Source organism: Conger conger, chromosome 7, assembly GCF_963514075.1.
Source record: "Conger conger chromosome 7, fConCon1.1, whole genome shotgun sequence".
In the NCBI taxonomy this organism is placed as follows: Eukaryota; Metazoa; Chordata; class Actinopteri; order Anguilliformes; family Congridae; genus Conger; species Conger conger.
Window position 1 is genome coordinate 64,371,658 of NC_083766.1, and position 19,496 is coordinate 64,391,153.

At 47.8% G+C, this 19,496-nt stretch overlaps 1 protein-coding gene across 4 annotated transcripts in view; it reads left to right on the forward strand.

The window, feature by feature from the left end:
* Nucleotides 1–19,496, forward strand: part of LOC133134021 (protocadherin alpha-C2-like) — a 61,799-nt gene that overhangs the window by 28,108 nt on the left and 14,195 nt on the right. The gene's annotated exons all lie outside the window — the stretch shown is intronic.

Sequence of the window (19,496 nt, forward strand, 5' to 3'; positions counted from 1 at the left end):
CAGGCTCCTGCTGTGATGGAGGAGGTGGGGGAGGAGGGGGGCTGGAGCTGGAGCTGGTGGCTGGGTCAGGGGGGATGATGTCAGGACTGTCCCATTGACCTTCAAAGCGACAGTCAAACTCGTTCAGGTCGTGAATTGTTCATGGAGTGGGGTGTTTTGTTTTGTAGTTAGAGATCTGTCTGAACCCTTTCCAGACAGAAGCGGAGTCATTGGCTGAGAACTGGTGTTGCAGCTTCTCTGAGTACAGTCGTTTAGCATCTCCACCTCCTTGCTAAACTTGTACTTGGCCTCTTTAAACATGACTCTGTCCCCACTCCTAAAGGCCTCTTCCTTCTCTGACCTTAACTGTCTGAGTTTGGCTGTGAACCAGGGTTTGTCGTTGTTGTAACCCACCCTGGTGCGTGATGGTACACAGCTGTGCTCACAGAAGCGGATGTAGGAAGTCACTGCCTCTGTGTTCTCATCCAGATTGTTGGCAGCAGTCCTGAAAACATCCCAGTCGGTGCAGTCCAAACAGGCCTGAAGATCCTCTACAGCTTCACTGGTCCACTTCTTTGATGTCCTCACAACAGGTTTAGAGAGCTTTAATTTCTGCCTGTATGCAGGAATCAGGTGGACCATGACATGGTCAGAGTCCCAGTGCAGCGCGGGGGACGGCATGATACGCACTGCTAGCTGTGGTGTAACCGTGATCCAGGATGTTCTTCTCTCTGGTCGGACATTTAATAAACTGTCTGTATTTGGGGAGTTCATGGCTGAGGTTTCCTTTGTTAAAGTCGGCGAGGACAATAACTAAAGAGTCCAGGTTTGTCCGCTCCACACACAGCATTCGTGCCTCCTGCACGTTAGCCTGCGGTGGAATGTGAACACCGACCGGTAGGAATGAAACAACCTCATGGGGGGAGTAGAAGGGTTTGCAGTTCATGAGAAAAGATTCCAGATCAGGAGGACAGTGTTGTAGGATCACTGTGACGTCGTTACACCAGCCACTGTTAATGCAAAAGCACAAACCTCCGCCTTTCGTTTTGCCGGAAAGTTCTGTGTCTGATCCGCTCTGAAGAGTTGGAAGCCTGGCAGCTGCAGTGCAGAATCCGGTATCAATCCACACAGCCACGCCTCCGTGGAACACAAAACAGAAGATGAAGAAAAGTCTCTGTTTTTACCCAACATTAGCTGAAGTTCATCCAGTTTGTTTCCCAGTGAACGCACGCTGTGCGATATCCGCGATATTCCTCTCCTCGGCGTTTCACTGGAGGTACAAAGGTGAACGCACCTTTGACCACAGTCTTCAGTAGTTCCACAGATGTGGCGATGAATGTGGGAAATAAATCTATATGGGTTGTAGCCCTGATGTTCACAAGCTCTTCTCTGGTCTACGAGCTTCCAGAATTATCGCAAAACACTGAACTAACAAACTAAACAAGACAATATAACGCGCACCGACACCCCGAGGCAACCGTCCATGGCGCCATCTTGATATGTGTGTGCCACATTGTTAAGGTGTGAGTGTGTGAGTGTGTGAGTTTGTGTTGTGTGTGCTACAGTGTTAAGGTGTGAGTGTGTGAGTTTGTGTTGTGTGTGCCACATTGTTAAGGTGTGAGTGTGTGAGTGTGTGAGTTTGTGTTGTGTGTGCTACAGTGTTAAGGTGTGAGTGTGTGTGTGAGTGTGTGAGTTTGTGTTGTGTGTGCCACAGTGTTAAGGTGTGCGTGTGAGTGTGTGAGTATGTGTTGTGTGTGCCACAGTGTTAAGGTGTGAGTGTGTGAGTTTGTGTTGTGTGTGCTACAGTGTTAAGGTGTGAGTGTGAGTGTGTGAGTATGTGTTGTGTGTGTGTTTGTGTGAGTGTGTGAGTGTGTGAGTTTGTGTTGTGTGTGCTACAGTGTTAAGGTGTGAGTGTGAGTGTGTGAGTATGTGTTGTGTGTGCCACAGTGTTAAGGTGTGAGTGTGAGTGTGTGAGTGTGTGAGTATGTGAGTATGTGAGTATGTGAGTGTGTGAGTGTGTGAGTGTGTGAGTGTGAGTGTGAGTGTGTGACTGTGTGAGTGTGTGACTGTGTGAGTGTGTGAGTTTGTGTTGTGTGTGCCACAGTGTTAAAGTGTGAGTGTGTGAGTATGTGTTGTGTGTGTGTTTGTGTGAGTGTGTGAGTGTGTGTTAACGGCAGTTCAGTTTTGAGAGGATGTATAAAATACTACCCAGTAATGGTTATGTAATAAAACCCTTGTCTGGGTCATTGTGGGTCACTGCAGTTCTCATTGGCGGAGATGATGTTGTTAGGTGGGTGTATTACTCTTATTATTATCTCTGTTCATCTGTAACACAGGGTTGTGCTGCCCTACATACAGCCTGACTGATCTGGGATCTGTGTGTGTTGATGGCCTGTTATGCCCTACATACAGCCTGACTGATCTGGGATCTGTATGTGCTGATGGCCTATTATGCCCTACATACAGCCTGACTGATCAAGGATCTGTGTGTGCTGATGGCCTATTATGCCCTTCATACAGCCTGACTGATCTGGGATCTGTGTGTGCGCTTTACCTTGGATGAGAGGGATTGTACTGTGTGTGTGTGTTTGTGTGTTTGTGTGTGTGTGCGTGTGTGCGTGTGTGCGTGTGTGCGTGAGTGTGTGCGCGTGTGTGCGCACATGTGAAAAAAAAAAAAAAAAGCTTCTCTGAAGCGGGGATTGAAGTTTTGTTAATGAAACAACAAGCCAAAAACCGACACCAATCTCCTCTTTTCTGTTTCTTTGTTTCTGCTGCAGTTATGTTTTGTGTTTTCTTTTCTCAATTTTGGATGTTCTGCATTTAATAGCCTGAATAAATTATTCTATTATACTATTATTAGATATTTACTTACAATGTGTTAATGTCACAATAAAGGTGGCTTAAAACTCTCTCTGTCTCTTTCTCTCCCTCTCTCTCTACCTCCTCCCCCTCCCTCTCTCTCTACCTCCACCCCCTCTCCCTCCCTCTCTACCTCCACCCCCCTCCCTCTCTCTCTACCTCCACCCCCTCTCCCTCTCTCTCTACCTCCACCCCCTCTCCCTCTCTCTCTACCTCCACCCCCTCTCCCTCTCTCTACCTCCACCCCCCTTCCCTCTCTCTCTACCTCCACCCCCTCTCCCTCTCTCTCTACCTCCACCCCCCCTCCCTCTCTCTACCTCCACCCCCTCTCCCTCTCTCTCTACCTCCACCCCCTCCCTCTCTCTCTACCTCCACCCCCTCTCCCTCTCTCTATACCTCCACCCCTCCCCCTCCCTCTCTCTCTACCTCCACCCCCTCTCCCTCTCTCTCTACCTCCACCCCCCTCCCTCTCTCTCTACCTCCACCCCCTCCCCCTCCCTCTCTCTCTATCTCCACCCCCCCTCCCTCTCTCTCTACCTCCACCCCCTCTCCCTCTCTCTCTACCTCCACCCCCTCTCCCTCTCTCTACCTCCACCCCCCTTCCCTCTCTCTCTACCTCCACCCCCCTTCCCTCTCTCTCTACCTCCACCCCCTCTCCCTCTCTCTCTACCTCCACCCCCCCTCCCTCTCTCTACCTCCACCCCCTCTCCCTCTCTCTCTACCTCCACCCCCTCCCTCTCTCTCTACCTCCACCCCCTCTCCCTCTCTCTATACCTCCACCCCTCCCCCTCCCTCTCTCTCTACCTCCACCCCCCTCCCTCTCTCTCTACCTCCACCCCCTCCCCCTCCCTCTCTCTCTATCTCCACCCCCCCTCCCTCTCTCTCTACCTCCACCCCCTCCCTCTCTTTCTACCTCCACCCCCTCCCTCTCTCTCTACCTCTACCCCCTCCCTCTCTCTCTACCTCCTCCCCCTCCCTCTCTCTCTACCTCCACCCCCTTTCCCTCTCTCTACCTCCACCCCCCCTCCCTCTCTCTCTACCTCCACCCCCTCCCTCTCTACCTCCACCCCCTCCCCCTCCCTCTCTCTCTACCTCCACCCCCTTTCCCTCTCTCTCTACCTCCACCCCCCTCCCTCTCTCTCTACCTCCACCCCCTCCCCCTCTGTCTCTGATCTCTCACCATGCCTCTCCTCTCCCTCTCTCTCTGTCTCTCTCTCCCTCTCTCTCTCCTTCTCTCCCTTTCTCTCTCTACCTCTCTCTCTCTCTCTCTCTCTCTGTTATGGTTATGAATCCAGAGCTGTTTAGGAAACACAGCCAGCTTCTTGAAAAAGAAGAAGATGCTTACATTTGTGATTTAGATTCAAGATTTAGAGTTACAGTTATTTACAGTTTTTTATAATCACTTACACGCTAATCTCACAAGCTTGTGCTAAATCTTTAAAACCTCAGACACAACGCTGATAAACACACAGCCTCTTCGCCTGCATTCATATTCATTGGTTTAAATTCCTCATTTTTCATTAAATACCAAAGGAACATTTGTTTAGATCGCCCACACAAAAGATACCTATAGCTTCACTGTTTAGTTGTTTTTACAGGAACAAATACTTGATACATGTTTCAAAATGGTTATTCTTTTTTGAAACATTTGAACTTTTCACACAGTTAGCACAGGAGCGCTCTATGTGGACAAAACGGAATGATTTTTTCATTGCTTTTACAAAATATCAGGCTGAACCACCAAAATCTATGCATTTCTACAGTCCAATTTGCAAATCACTGACAGAAAATAGTGCATTTACTGTAATGCCACTGGCTGCAATTGTTTTTTCAATCATTGTTCAAAAGAAATCTAGTGCTGGTGCTTTTCCTTAGAGACATGCTTGCAGTGGTTTGGCAGTTTTGATGCATTTTGTGAATGAAATGAACTGTTGTGCGAAGCCACTTGCTGGTTGTATGAAGTGAATTCTTAGCTCCCCCCAACCACCACCACCTCTACGAGAAACAAGGCCACCTCTCTGGAGGAGTACCTGTCGTCTGCCATTCCACTGACCGTCTCCTCCTCTCACTGCTGGATCTCTATTCTAACAGGGATCATCTGACCGCCTCCTCCTCCTCCTCCTCCTCCTCTCACTGCTGGATCTCTATTCTAACAGGGATCATCTGACCGCCTCCTCCTCCTCCTCCTCCTCCTCCTCTCACTGCTGGATCTCTGTTCTAACAGGGATCATCTGACCGCCTCCTCCTCCTCCTCCTCCTCCTCCTCCTCCTCCTCTCACTGCTGGATCTCTATTCTAACAGGGATCATCTGACCGCCTCCTCCTCCTCCTCCTCCTCCTCCTCTCACTGCTGGATCTCTATTCTAACAGGGATCATCTGACCGCTCCATGTTGTTGCAGGTGGATACACATCCTGCTCTTGTAAAATCAATCATTAGTTATTTGAACACTAGGGCGAGTCAAAAAATGTAGACCCCGGTGCTGTGACAAAGGATGATGATCAAATCTTACGTACAATATGTGGTAAAATTGATCCTGTTCCAAAATAATTGGTTTCAATCGATTTATGTATCCTAAAACATTCATGATCTAAACATGGAAAGTTGTTACAAGTAATGTTTCCATAAAACTATGCTTTAGGGGTAATGTTGCAGTTATTATCAGACTAGTTGGTAGTTAGAGGTGTTGAACAAAAACACTGTATTTTCAAATGTAGAGTTTCGTGTCCATAGTTTTGAAAAATGACCCCAAGGCTCTGAAATTATTGTCAAAGTGATTGTAAAAAACTGTGAATATCTCACAGTTTTACATCTCAGGGAATTTCAGATGGGCGGAAAAACAGCTGAAATGAATGTGGGGTATTCACAGATCTCAGGTTAACATGCACATGTTTGAGGGACCTGCTTGGGTGTGCATGTTGTTCAGACACAAGGCTTTAAATAAAGCTTTCTGTCACTGTGAAACTATCTTTCCCTTTGTTTCCATGACAACAAGAACTTCCTCATATATGGGGGGTTGGGGAATGTGTGTGTGTGAGAGAGAGTGAGAGTGTGTGTGTCTGAGTGTGTTGTTGTGTGAGAGAATGAGTGTGAGTGTATGTGTCTGTGAGTGTGTGAGAGTGAGTGTGTGCGTATATGCGTTTCAGTGTGTGTGTGCATGTGCATCTGTGTGTGTGCGTTTCAGTGTGAGTGGGTGAGAGTGTGTGTGTTTCAGTGTGCGTGTGTGTGTGAGTGTGTATCTGTGAGTGTGTGTGTGTGTGTGAGTGTGTGTGTGTGTGTGTGTGATTGCTAACGATTCACTTTTTCAAAACTCTTCATACAACTCTCTGCACCAGCAAGCAGCTTCGCACAACAGTTCATTTCATTCACAAAATGCATCAAAACTGCCAAACCACTGCAAACATGTCTCAAAGGAAAAGCACTAGATTTATTTTGTCAATCATAGAACAATGATCTAAAAAACACTAACACCCAGTGGCATTACAGTAGATGCACTATTTTCTAACAGTGATTTGCAAATTGGTCTGTAGAAATGTATCGATTTTGGTGGTTCATACCTGATATTTTGTTGAAGCAATGAAAAAATCATTCGGTTTGGTCCACATACAGTGCTCTTGTGCTAACTGTGGGAAAAGTTATCTGTGTCAAAAAATGCTTGTTTGCAATTGTAAACAGAAACTGGGAAACAAACCCACAGTATGTTGTAATTATATATGTTTTACAGTATTCTGATTTTGTTCAATGATTCCACTCTCTTCAACCGTTTTCTCTATTCCCTTTATTTTGAACCAAAAGAATAACCTTTTTTTATTTTCTGCTATTGTAAAGTATTGTAAAAAAAAAAAAAAAAACTGACAGTGAAGCTATAGGTATCTTTTATTTGGCCAATCTAAACAAATGTCCCTATAGTATTAAATAAAAAATGAGGAATTTGAACCAATGAGTTTGAAATTGCAAGATTTCTTCAAAGATATGAATGCACAATGCATATTTTGAACAGGTGAACAGGCTGTGTTTACCATTTTGAGTGTTGTGTCTGAGATGTTTAAAATTGAGCACAAGCTTGTGATTATAAAAGACTGTAATGATGGCTGTTGGTAACAGGGATGTGTGTGAAGCAGTTAGACTGCCCTGTGCTGAAAGCTCGGCCCAGTTCTGCACATACTGCACCTGCAGTCCTGTGGATATAGCTATATAAACTATAAACATAAGTATACACTTCTGCAGTAGTTCATCTGTTGTAATACTACCAGGCATAATAAATAATAATGATAATAATAATGTTCCTGTCCTTCTTTGTCGGAGTAGAAACAGTTGTCGCAGTAACTGGGGCGACATTGGCTCAGGGGGTGAGAGCAGTCGTCTCATTGGCTCAGGCGGTAAGAGCAGTCGTCTCATTGGCTCAGGCGGTACGTTACATTACATTAATGGCATTTGGCAGACGCTCTTATCCAGAGTGACGTACAACAAAGTGCATACCCATAACCAGGGATGAGTGCACTGAAAGACCCTAGAGGGAAGTACAAATTCAACTGCTACCTGTACAACAATGATAAGGACCAGGGCCTATTTGATTATTATTATTATTTTTAAACAAACACTTCTTAGCTAGCCAAACTAAAACATCCTGATACACAAGTAAATTACAGAAAGAGAACAATTAAGGTTTACAGGGAGGTAGGGAGGGACAGGGAGAGGTTGCTTGAAGAGGTGCGTCTTTGGTTTGCGCTTGAAGATGGGAAGAGATTCTACAGTTGTAACCTCAACGGGGAGTTCGTTCCACCACCGTGGAGCCAGAATAGACAGTAGTCGTGAGCGTGAGGTGGAAGTTCGGAGAGGGGGAGGTGCCAAGCGGCCTGTGGAGGCTGAACGAAGAGGTCTGGCAGGGGTGTAGGGTCTGATGATTTTTTGGAGGTAAGCTGGGGCAGACCCCTTAACTGCTTGGAAGGCCTGCACCAATGTTTTGAATTTGATGCGAGCCATGACAGGCAGCCAGTGAAGGGGAGTAAGCAGGGGGGTGACGTGAGTGTTTGGGAAGGTTGAAGACCAGACGAGCTGCTGCATTCTGGATAAGCTGGAGGGGTCTGATGGCGGACGCTGGGAGGCCAGCCAAGAGGGAGTTGCAGTAGTCCAGGTGGGACAAAACCATCGCTTGGACCAGGAGCTGGGTCGAGTAGGGGGTGAGAAAGGGGCGGATTCTCCGTATGTTGTATAGGAAGAACCTGCATGACCGGGTCACCACCGCAATGTTCTCAGAGAGGGACAGTCTGCTGTCCATCACCACGCCGAGGTTCCTTGCACAGGGTGATGGCGTGAGTGTGGTATCCTCTAGGGAAATGGAGAGATCCAGAAGGGGAGAGGTAATGGCAGGGATGAATATCATTTCAGACTTACCTGGGTTGAGCTTTAGATGGTGGTTGTCCATCCAGCTCTGGCAAGGCAAGCAGAGATACGGGCTGAAACCTGTGTATCAGATGGTGGGAATGAGATGAAGAGTTGGGTATTTTCCGCATAGCAGTGGTAGGACAGACCATGTGCAGTGATAACAGGGCCATGGGAACGAGTGTAAAGAGAAAAAAGAAGCGGGCCTAGGACTGAGCCCTGGGGAACTCCTGCGGCAAGGGGCCGAGGTGTCGATACCGTACCAGCCCAGGCAACCTGGAAGGAGAGACCAGAGAGGTAGGACTCAATCCAGTCCAGGGCTGTGCCACAGATCCCCGTTGCTGACAGGGAGGAGAGGAGGATCCACAGTGTCGAAGGCAGCAGAGAGATCTAAAAGAATGAGGACAGAGGAGAGGGAGGCTGCTCGTGCGGCATGGAGTGATTCACTGACGGAGAGGAGCGCGGTCTCTGTTGAGTGGCCAGATCTGAAGCCAGACTGATGGGGGTCTAGCAGGTTGTTGTTAGAAAAGAAAGAAGTTGACTAGAAGCAGCTCGTTCTATGGTTTTAGATAGAAAAGGAAGAAGAGATACCGGGCAGTGTTTCTGGATGATGGAGGGATCCAGAGTAGGCTTTTTTTAGGAGTGGAGTGATGTGGGCTTTCTTGGAGGATGATGGAAAACAGCCAGAAGACAGGGAGGAGTTGACAAGGGAGGTGACAAATGGGAGAATGTCAGGGGTGATAGTCTGGAGAAGAGAAGAGGGGATAGGGTCAAGGGCACAGGTTGTAGGGCGGTGGCAGAGCAGGAGTTGAGAAACATCAGAGTCTGTAAGGGGAGAGAAAGTGGAAAAGGGCCTGGGGGGGGGGGGGGGGCACAGAGAGGGGGCCAGTGGTTGTAAAGGATCTGCGGATGTCTGTGACCTTCTTGTTGTGTGTGTGTGTGTGAGTGTGTGTATGAATGGGAATGAGAAGCATCAATTGTACAGCGCTTTGGATAAAGGCGCTGTATAACTGCCAACCATTTAACTGTACTAGCTGTAATAGTAGTACTCGCATTCACAATGGCTGGGGTGGGCTATTATGTGAATTTGGATTATTTGAATCTGAGTGTGCTATTGTGTATTATTTTTCTGCGTTTAATTGAGCATTCAGAAACATAATGGGCCAACTGCAGCAGACCACAGAACTGCATCAGACCTGGAACAGATATTCAGACCACAGAACTGCATCAGACCTGGAACAGATATTCAGACCACAGAACTGCATCAGACCTGGAACAGATATTCAGACCACAGAACTGCATCCCACCTGGAACAGATCTGTGAAAAAAGGATCCTCTGTTCCAGCTGTAACTGAGATCTGCAGCGAAGCATCCCTGCTATTCTCTGTTTGTCCACACGGTGTCAGTGTCGACTACCAAATATTTTCCCGAGCCGGCAGGAACGCCTACTGCAGGAGACTCTCCTCAGTCTGAAATCGCCCTGAGGCGGAGTACAGGCATGTCAGTGTTGTGTTGGCTTAGATAAACAGCGCCCTGGTTTGTGTTTTGTTTTGTTAATTAGTTTTGAACGTTGAGCTCATGAGTATTTTTAATCCTGCGTAATGAATATAATGTCAAATATTTCCTGTCAGAATTACTATCTCGTTTTGCTCAAGCTATTTGTATACATTACATTACATTATTGGCATTTGGCAGACGCTCTTATCCAGAGCGACGTACAGTTGATTAGACTAAGCAGGAGACAATCCTCCCCTGGAGCAATGCAGGGTTAAGGGGCCTTGCTCCAGGGCCAAACGGCTGTACGGATCTTATTGCGGCTACACCGGGATTAGAACCACCGACCTTGTCTGTCCCAGTCATTTACCTTAACCACTACGCTACAGGCCGCCATCAGTGAAATGGTACCTTGAATTGCAGTCATTATTCTCATTTGTTTGTTTGTTTCTTCACAATTTCTGCATTTGTTTCGGTTTCAGTTGTTTTCTGTGGTCATTGAATAGTGGACGTTTGTATCACACCGTATCACCGTTTTTCATTGAATAGTGAACGTTTGTTGCCTTTTTCAGTAGGGGCAATTTCTCGTGATTCAGCTGTTAAAGTTCTGATTCAGTTTTGAATGTGAAACGACATATACATGAATTCATTAGATAGCTTTAGGGAGGCTAATATTTGGATGGGGCCATTTCACAAGACAATATTTCATTGCAAGATATTGTAGTGACATTACATTGCATGACATTACTGGGAATTAAGATGTGTTGTTTGCAGAAAGACTGGCAACAGAAGACAAAAAAATACACCAGGGCTTGCAGTGCTGTAGAATCCTGGATGACGTCCTAGATCAGATAAAAGAGAAACATACTAGGTAACAGGTGTTGCTTTTTTAATAATGTATTTGTCTCACGTTGTTTATGCTAATTAGGTTTTCACAGATTCTGTGTGAGTGTGTGTGTAATGCCAGCACATGAACTCGCCCGTCTGTAATACCAGCACATGAACACTGCCACACAGACTCACCCGTCTGTAACACCAGCACATGAACACTGACACACAGACACGCCCGTCTGTAACACCAGCACATGAACACTGACACACAGACTCACATGAACACAGACACACAGACTCACATGAACACTGACACACAGACTCGCCCGTCTGTAACACCAGCACATGAACACTGACACACAGACTCACATGAACACTGACACACAGACTCACATGAACACTGACACACAGACTCACCCGTCTGTAACACCAGCACATGAACACTGACACACAGACTCGCCCGTCTGTAACACCAGCACATGAACACTGACACACAGACTCGCCCGTCTGTAACACCAGCACATGAACACTGACACACAGACTCCCCCGTCTGTAACACCAGCACATGAACACTGACACACAGACTTGCCCGTCTGTAATACCAGCACATGAACACTGACACACAGACTTGCCCGTCTGTAACGCCAGCACATGAACACTGACACACAGACTCACCCGTCTGTAACACCAGCACATGAACACTGACACACAGACTTGCCCGTCTGTAATACCAGCACATGAACACTGACACACAGACTTGCCCGTCTGTAACGCCAGCACATGAACACTGACACACAGACTCACCCGTCTGTAACACCAGCACATGAACACTGACACACAGACTCGCCCGTCTGTAACACCAGCACATGAACACTGACACACAGACCTGCCCGTCTGTAACACCAGCACATGAACACTGACACACAGACTCGCCCGTCTGTAACGCCAGCACATGAACACTGACACACAGACTGGCCCGTCTGTAACACCAGCACATGAACACTGACACACAGACTGGCCCGTCTGTAACACCAGCACATGAACACTGACACACAGACTCGCCCGTCTGTAACACCAGCACATGAACACTGACACACAGACTCACCCGTCTGTAACACCAGCACATGAACACTGACACACAGACTGGCCCGTCTGTAACACCAGCACATGAACACTGACACACAGACTCGCCCGTCTGTAACGGCAGCACCTGAACACTGACACACAGACTCGCCCGTCTGTAACACCAGCACATGAACACTGACACACAGACTGGCCCGTCTGTAACACCAGCACATGAACACTGACACACAGACTCGCCCGTCTGTAACGGCAGCACCTGAACACTGACACACAGACTCGCCTGTCTGTAACACCAGCACATGAACACTGACACACAGACTCGCCCGTCTGTAACACCAGCACATGAACACTGACACAGACTCACCCGTCTGTAACACCAGCACATGAACACTGACACACAGACTCACCCGTCTGTAACACCAGCACATGAACACTGACACACAGACTCGCCCGTCTGTAACACCAGCACATGAACACTGACACACAGACTCGCCCGTCTGTAACACCAGCACATGAACACTGACACACAGACTGGCCCGTCTGTAACACCAGCACATGAACACTGACACACAGACTCCCCCGTCTGTAACACCAGCACATGAACACTGACACACAGACTGGCCCGTCTGTAACACCAGCACATGAACACTGACACACAGACCTGCCCGTCTGTAACACCAGCACATGAACACTGACACACAGACTCGCCCGTCTGTAACACCAGCACATGAACACTGACACACAGACTCGCCCGTCTGTAACACCAGCACATGAACACTGACACACAGACTGGCCCGTCTGTAACACCAGCACATGAACACTGACACACAGACTCGCCCGTCTGTAACGGCAGCACCTGAACACTGACACACAGACTCGCCTGTCTGTAACACCAGCACATGAACACTGACACACAGACTCGCCCGTCTGTAACACCAGCACATGAACACTGACACACAGACTGGCCCGTCTGTAACACCAGCACATGAACACTGACACACAGACTCGCCCGTCTGTAACACCAGCACATGAACACTGACACACAGACTCACATGAACACTGACACACAGACTCACCCGTCTGTAACACCAGCACATGAACACTGACACACAGACTGGCCCGTCTGTAACACCAGCACATGAACACTGACACACAGACTCGCCCGTCTGTAACACCAGCACATGAACACTGACACACAGACTGGCCCGTCTGTAACACCAGCACATGAACACTGACACACAGACTCACATGAACACTGACACACAGACTCGCCCGTCTGTAACACCAGCACATGAACACTGACACACAGACTCGCCCGTCTGTAACGCCAGCACATGAACACTGACACACAGACTGGCCCATCTGTAACACCAGCACATGAACACTGACACACAGACTGGCCCGTCTGTAACACCAGCACATGAACACTGACACACAGACTCACATGAACACTGACACACAGACTCGCCCGTCTGTAACACCAGCACATGAACACTGACACACAGACTGGCCCGTCTGTAACACCAGCACATGAACACTGACACACAGACTCGCCCGTCTGTAACGGCAGCACCTGAACACTGACACACAGACTCGCCTGTCTGTAACACCAGCACATGAACACTGACACACAGACTCGCCCGTCTGTAACACCAGCACATGAACACTGACACAGACTCACCCGTCTGTAACACCAGCACATGAACACTGACACACAGACTCACCCGTCTGTAACACCAGCACATGAACACTGACACACAGACTCGCCCGTCTGTAACACCAGCACATGAACACTGACACACAGACTCGCCCGTCTGTAACGGCAGCACCTGAACACTGACACACAGACTCGCCTGTCTGTAACACCAGCACATGAACACTGACACACAGACTCGCCCGTCTGTAACACCAGCACATGAACACTGACACAGACTCACCCGTCTGTAACACCAGCACATGAACACTGACACACAGACTCACCCGTCTGTAACACCAGCACATGAACACTGACACACAGACTCGCCCGTCTGTAACACCAGCACATGAACACTGACACACAGACTCGCCCGTCTGTAACGGCAGCACATGAACACTGACACACAGACTCGCCCGTCTGTAACACCAGCACATGAACACTGACACACAGACTGGCCCGTCTGTAACACCAGCACATGAACACTGACACACAGACTGGCCCGTCTGTAACACCAGCACATGAACACTGACACACAGACTCGCCCGTCTGTAACGGCAGCACCTGAACACTGACACACAGACTCGCCTGTCTGTAACACCAGCACATGAACACTGACACACAGACTCGCCCGTCTGTAACACCAGCACATGAACACTGACACACAGACTGGCCCGTCTGTAACACCAGCACATGAACACTGACACACAGACTCGCCCGTCTGTAACACCAGCACATGAACACTGACACACAGACTCGCCTGTCTGTAACGCCAGCACATGAACACTGACACACAGACTCGCCCGTCTGTAACACCAGCACATGAACACTGACACACAGACTGGCCCGTCTGTAACACCAGCACATGAACACTGACACACAGACTGGCCCGTCTGTAACGAGTGCTCCTGTCCTCCAGCGCTATCGGATCCTTGGTAATTATGCGCATCGTCTTTATGTATCTTATGTGTATCTTTTGTGTACCTTTTGTGTATCTTATGTGTATCTTCACACTGTGCATCAGAAGATATTAGACTGCATAATGATCCATGGCGTTTGTGTTTTAGGAATGAGCAATAAACTTGCCATTTCATATTTCATAATCTGTCCCTTTATGCGAGTGATGCTTGATCTCCTTCACGCCCGTGGAACTAATGCTGAGATAAAGGGCAGATTTTCTAAAAGGAGCGGTGATAATCACTGGAGTTATTCAGTATGTGTGTGTGTCTGTGTGTGTGTGTGTACATATGTGCGCGCGTGTGTGTGCATGTGCGTGTGTGTGTGTGTGTGAGCATGTGCATGTGTGTGTGTCGGTGTGTGCACATATGTGCGCTCATGTGTATGTGTGTGTGTGTATGAGTATGTGTGTGTGCATGTGTGTGTGTATGAGTGTGTGTGTGTGTGTGCGTGCATGTATGTGTGTATGAGTAGGTGTGTATACGTGTGTGTGCATGTGTGTGTGCGCATATGTGTGTGAGTGTGTGTGTGTGTTTGTGCACGTGTGAGTGTGTGTGTGTTACTGTGAGGAGAGGGCTTGTGGGTGTTGTTACATTGGGTCACAGACTGAATTCCCTCACTAGTACTCTATAGACTAAATAGGTCTGGAAAGGCCTTTAATTACATAATTTATGTTATCATTTTTTTTCTCCCCAGCACCACCCCCTCCCAGTTCATATTCATATGCTCATGTGCAGAAGAGTTTGCTACTGTTCAGAATCATGACACACCGCAGAGGCAGCCAATGAGCGGGCTTGTGTGAGAGGTGCTAGCAGTGAGGTCATCTCTGAATTCTATAAACTGTGCGTATTGCTTGGCAACTGTTACCCGGCAACAGGCCTACTGTCCCCCTGCCAGAGCGCTCCTCTGGGGCAGTGAGTGGGGAAAGATTCCTACATCACATGACCCACTGCATATCACATGACCCACTGCATATCACATGACCCACTGCATATCACATGACTCACTGCATATCACATGACCCACTGCATATCACATGACTCACTGCATATCACATGGCCCACTGCATATCACATGGCCCACTGCATATCACATGACCCACTGCATATCACATGACCCACTGCATATCACATGACTCGCTGCATATCACATGACCCACTGCATATCACATGGCCCACTGCATATCACATGACCCACTGCATATCACATGACCCACTGCATATCACATGACCCACTGCATGTCACATGACCCACTGCATATCACATGACCCACTGCATGTCACATTACCCACTGCATGTCACATGACCCACTGCATATCACATGGCCCACTGCATATCACATGACCCACGACATATCACATGACCCACTGCATATCGCATGACCCACTGCATGTCACATGACCCACTGCATATCACATGACCCACTGCATGTCACATGACCCACTGCATGTCACATGACCCACTGCATATCACATGACCCACGACATATCACATGACCCACTGCATATCGCATGACCCACTGCATGTCACATGACCCACTGCATGTCACATGACCCACTGCATATCACATGACCCACTGCATGTCACATTACCCACTGCATGTCACATGACCCACTGCATGTCACATGACCCACTGCATATCACATGACTCGCTGTATATGACATGATTACAGTGACAGGTGTATCACATGACCCACTGCATATCACATGATTACAGTGACAGGTGTATCACATGACCCACTGCATATCACATGAGTAACTTTTTTATTGGCAGTTGTATTGTTGTATTCTAGCTGCAATTGTGGTATGCTAGTTTGAAAGTTGATTGTACTCTTAAAGGGTTGTGATTTTCTGCATGTTTACACTAGGACTCGGAACTATACTGTCCTCTCAGGTCCTCTTTGCACTTGTGCTTGTGTTTAATTTGCACTTTGTTGTACGTCGCTCTGGATAAGAGCGTCTGCTAAATGCCATGTAATGTAATGTAAAAATACCACGTGACCTACTGTATATCACATGACTCACTGCATATCACATGACTCACTGCATATCACATGACTCACTGCATATCACATGACTCACTGCATATCACATGACTCACTGCATATCACATGACTCACTGCATATCACATGACTCACTGCATATCACATGACTCACTGCATATCACATGACTCACTGCATATCACATGACTCACTGCATATCACATGATTACAATGACTGGCATATCACTTGACTCCTCGCATACAGTGACTGGTGTATCACATGACTCCTCGCATACAGTGACTGGTGTATCACATGACTCCTCGCATACAGTGACTGGTGTATCACATGACTATTGGCATACAGTGACTGGTGTATCACATGACTAACTGTGCTGTATCTGCAGCTCATTGCTATCCAGGTCAGAGGTCAAAGAGGCCAGCCAGAGTCAGGTGTATCCTCCATCTTTTGTGTCTGTGGTTGCAATGGCCCTGGCCCTGATTGGCCACCGGGGGGCACTGAGCTGTCAGCCGCAGCTGCAGCTGGCGTACTGAGCATGCTCAGATACAAGCTGGGTGTGTGAGAAACCCTGCTCTGTATGTGACCCAGGGGAGAGGCGCTGGTGCAGCCCTTACTGGGCCAGAGGGGATGGGTGTGTGCCAGATAGGGGAGGGCGTCTGTGTAATGGCTACAGCATCTGTAAACACGCCCAGTCCCACAACAAGGGCTGCTGCCCTATCTTCAGAACAATGGAAGATAAGCAGTTTTATTCTTTTCATCCTCCTATTCGGGGTTTCTGTTCCCTAAAACGAGTCATTTGTGTGTAGGGAACTGCCAGGCTGTGGACTGGGGTTTTATAATCTGGGCAGACTGCTCTGCACTGTGTCCGTTTGGTTTAGTTGGCCCCCGTTTTCAGTCCAGACTGCACGCTTACTGAACACACGCATTCCATCAATCAGGCATTCTTTCATGAAGGTCATCTTCTGAGGTTGTAGCACTTTTTATACTTCAGAGATTAGTTTCTTATTGCAGTGGTGTGGTTCTTATTTTGGTCTAACTCCTTCTGCTGAGGGATCGGACACTACTCAATACTCAGCGTGTCATTATTCTGCCCTGTGATTGGCCTGAGACCACCACCGTTCCTCAGCGTGTCATTATTCTGCCCTGTGATTGGCCTGAGACCACCACCATTCCTCAGCGTGTCATTATTCTGCCCTGTGATTGGCCTGAGACCACCACCATTCCTCAGCATGTCATTATTCTGCCCTGTGATTGGCCTGAGACCACCACCGTTCCTCAGCGTGTCATTATTCTGCCCTGTGATTGGCCTGAGACCACCACCATTCCCACTGGCAACCCTGTATTCATTCCTGTAGGATATAAAACATCATTCATTACATGTAAATGACAAGCCTTGGGATGTCACACACAAATGTCAAATGAAGAATGTAATCACTGTAATGAGTTTTTCTGAAAGTTTTTATTTTACTGTAAGAAAGATATAATAACGATTTGATGGGGAACATTGTGCTGAGATTGGACAGGTAAAGGCAGGGTATTCATGAATATTTAACGATGCTAAAAGTGTTCCAGACAGTGACATCACTCTCCATGCTCTGAGCAGCGACGGCCCGGGACGTCAGAACCCATCAGAACCCACCAGAGCCCACCAGAACCCATCAGAACCCATAAGAGCCCACCAGAGCCCATCAGAACCCATCAGAACCCATCAGAGCCCATCAGAGCCCATCAGAGCCCATCAGAACCCATCAGAGCCTATCAGAACCCACCAGAGCCCATCAGAACCCACCAGAACCCACCAGAACCCACCAGAGCCCATCAGAACCCATCAGAACCCATCAGAGCCCATCAGAGCCCATCAGAACCCATCAGAGCCCATCAGAACCCATCAGAACCCATCAGAACCCATCAGAGCCCATCAGAGCCCATTAGAACCCATCAGAGCCCATCAGAACCCACCAGAACCCATCAGAGCCCATCAGAACCCATCAGAGCCCATCAGAACCCATCAGAACCCATCAGAGCCCATCAGAACACTTACACTGGGTCTCCTCTGAGCAGACGAGCCGAGCCAGAAGATTTCATAACTGTTTCAAACATTCATGCATTTTCACATAAACATTATATTTGGCAATGATTTATTGCATTCATATTTCATGAAATATAAACATTATAACATTGTCTCCAAAGTATATATATATATTTTTTTACTGTTCAACATTTTAGTAAATTAACAGCAAAATGTCGAAGAAAACTCTAATAATAAATGAGATAAATGAGAGCACACATTGAGACGTCGACGGCTTAACCACAGGGGGGCAGAGTGGATGTGGTTACGGATGGGTGTCTTAATATTGAGGACAGATGTTTAATATAAAGGATGGATGTTTTATTATTGAGACTGATGTTTTTATATTAAGGCAGATGTTTTAATATTTGGGGCGGATGTTTCTATATTAAGGCGGATGTTGTCCACTTCTTTAACTCTCGCTGGATCAGCGTATCTGCTGAGTGAATGTAATGTAATATCATGAAAGCGAGGAATACGGTGATTTTCATTTTTACAGTATGTTATTCACAGCAGTGTGCAGTAACGTCCCTCTGCTGCTAGCTAACACTGCTCACCCTTTCTTCCTCTTCCTCTTGTTTTAATGCAGATGTGAATTTACATTAAATTGTACAGTGCAGTCAGTAGATATAATTGTTTCATACATTTTAAATGATTACATCGCGCTCAAATGTGACGCCCCCACCTCCCCTTTCCCTTGTTCTATTTCCCCTCCATTATTCTAAAAACGCGCTTTCCTGTAAAAAAAAAAAGTTCTGAGTTAGTCTTATCTTTAGATAATGAAACCTGTTCATGCGCGTTTGTAAGGATATTATTTGTAAACTCGGTTTCAGTGTGACAGGTGATTCATCATCTTTCCGCGCTCGCGAATGGTCTCACCGCCGCGGGCACCCGCCGGGCTGACTCGGTTCGCTGGGGTTACTTATCCCGGGTGACTTATCCCGGGTCAGTGTGCGTAAACTATGGTGATGAGGAGGATGAGTAGCATTTTGCGCTGCGGGGGGGGGGGGGGGGGTACTGCGGCATCTTTGGAGATGATTATAGGAGCTGTCACTCTTTAGGCGCTAGCAGCCCGCGATCTCTCCATGACAACCGGGGGGCTTATGTCTGCCAACACTCCACATCTCATACACAGCGCGGGGGCTGCTC